Source organism: Pollachius pollachius (assembly GCF_949987615.1).
Source record: "Pollachius pollachius genome assembly, chromosome: 13".
Classification (NCBI taxonomy): Eukaryota; Metazoa; Chordata; class Actinopteri; order Gadiformes; family Gadidae; genus Pollachius; species Pollachius pollachius.
This window is the reverse complement of record NC_136946.1, coordinates 5,239,801-5,242,434: the sequence shown is the minus strand read 5'-3', so window position 1 is coordinate 5,242,434 and position 2,634 is coordinate 5,239,801.

Sequence of the window (2,634 nt, the reverse complement as noted above, 5' to 3'; positions counted from 1 at the left end):
GGCGGTATCGCGCATCAGGTGTTGGGTGTCAGGACACCCCTATGCTACCACATCCCTCTCACGGCACCCACCCGTCAACACCGTAACGCCTGGCAACGGTATGAGCTAATGAGCTTCTCTGTGTTGTATTTCTCAAAAGTGGCGTCAGTGAGGGGTGTATTGTTTTTCACTCACAGCGAAACTGGTTGAAGATGGTTTCACTTGTCCATCGTGTGCGTCTCATTTTCCTCGGATTATCGCTTGCTATCTCCTTCCCTCGTCTTCTCCAATGATGGCACACCAGTAGCCATCAGAGTGGATCTTTTTTTAATCTTAGATGGTGCTGAAATTCTATGTCATTGACATAAACCAAAAGTCTTCAACCTATCTGTGTCTCTCTATCTGCCTGTCTTACTGTCTGTCTGCCTCTGTGGCTCCCTGCAGCAGCATTTGTCTACATGTTGCCCGGGGCAGTTCTGTCCGTCCTAAAGGCAACAGAGGGACGGACGGCAAACCTTTAAACCAAAACATTCGACTTGTCTCTCTGTCTTTTGTGTGTGTGTGCGTGTGAGATCGCGTGTGCGTGTGTGTTTGTGATTAATGCCTAATTTCGCTCACGGTAATGCTGTGTCCCCATTTTAAACACACGGACTCCATTGCATCTTACACTTAAACATATCCCCCCCCCCCACTTCTCTGCTCTTTGCACGCCAATACGTCTGATTTTGTCCAACTGATTTCTTTAATGGGGCGGCATGTCTGGAATGTCCCAGAGAGGGGGGGCTCGGGGGGGGGGGGGGTCGCGGCTGTCTCCGCCGCTGATGTCATAGCACGCCACACGCCACAGCCCGGAGAGGCAGGCCTCCTCACGCAACGCTCCCAGGGCTGAGGCTGTCTGTCTGGGTGAGCTGTCTGTGTGTGTGTGTGTGTGTGTGTGTGTGTTTGTGTGTGTGTGCGTGTGTGTGTGTGTGTGTGTGTGTGTGTGCAGGGTCGCAAGTCACGTCTGTGTGTGTATGTGTGTGTCCGTGTCTGTATGTCAGTGTGTTTCTGTGCGGGGTCGCGTGTGTGTGTGTGTGTGTGTGTGTGTGTGTGTGTGTGTGTGTGTGTGTGTGTGTGTGTGTGTGTGTATGCATGGTGTATGTCAGTGAGTATGTCTGTTGGGTCACATGCCTGCGTGTGGGTGTATGGTGTGTGTGTGTGTGTGTCTGTGTGGTCCGGTGTGGGGCCATCTGTGTGTGTGTGTGTATTCCATGTGTGTGTCTGTGTGGGTGTGTGTGTGTGTGTGGTGGGGGGGGGAGGTCGCGTGACTGTGTGTGTGCGTGTGTCTGTGTTTGGGTGTCTGTCTACCTTTCTAGCTTCAGAGACTTCAGGAAACAGGAAATGAAGTCAGAATGTTATCAGGTCTCCCAGGAGGGATCACACAGATGGGCTCTGTGATCGATCTCAGAGCTGAGCAATGCAAAGACTTTCAGCACCATGCTCTGTGTCCTATACTTACTAGAGTCTGATGTGCATCTGTGTGTGTGTGTGTGTGTGTGTGTGTGTGTGTCTGTGTGTGTGTATATGTGGAGCCAGTCTGCCCAGTGGTCCCCATCCATCCCCCTAGAGGACCTTCAGATCTGACAGCCTCCTTCCTGTTATGTACCCTCTCATCCCCTCTCTTCTCCTCCCCTCTTCTCCCCTCTCCTCTCCTCTCCTCTCCCCTCCTCTCCTCTCCTCTCCTCTCCTCTCCTCTCCTCTCCTCTCCTCTCCTCTCATCTCCTCCGGTACTAAACTTAAGAAGTGTATATTTCAGTTTATCTGTTACTTAATGACACCCAAACTGTCATCGATCTAAGAGGGGAATTCCTTGAGTCACTAAAGTACAGACACTGGGAGTAAATATAGAACAAAACAGAATTCAGGCCAATAGACAGGATGTTTGCGGTGTGCATTACAGGAATGAGGGCAGGACTGTATAATGTTGTGGCCGGGGTGTTCCATTCCAGGCCAAAAGGTTCTCGGTTCTTGCCCTATTGTCTGGTAATCCGTCATGCCTGAGCCAGGTTCCACTCTCCCCGCCATACCTTCTCCTCAATTACCTCTATTTATAGTCACCGAATCTTCTAGAATGAAGACTCTGCATTACGCCCGGTGGGTAGAAAACCAAAGGTGAGCAGAGCTGGGGTTTGAGCAAACAATTCTTACGATTTGATTGTTCTTATAAGTCGCTTTGGATATAAGCGACTTACGCTTTGGATAGAGGCGACTTATGTCTAAATCACTAAATGTGGACGTAATGACACATGCTCAGGATCGTGCTGAAGACATTCAGACCAATGACGACATGTCCTCCACCATCTCTACAAACACAGAAGTGAGGAAAGTGAGCTTAGGACTTTAGAGCAGCACTAGGCTGTTCCTCCCTGCCGCTCCAGAGAGTTGATCTCTTGGCGTGCGTCCGTAGAGCGAGAAGTGGTAAAGGCGCTATCCTGCGTCTATACTTAAAACAATTAACCGAGATTTGTGGTGATGCCGAAGCTTTGAGAAGGAGCACGCCAATGCAAATTCTCATGTTTTTCGAGCGATCTCCATTACAGAAAACTGTTTTTTTCTGTACCTTGGCGAACACAGCGATGCCTGTACTGGGGCATAACATAAAACGCACTGGGGCAT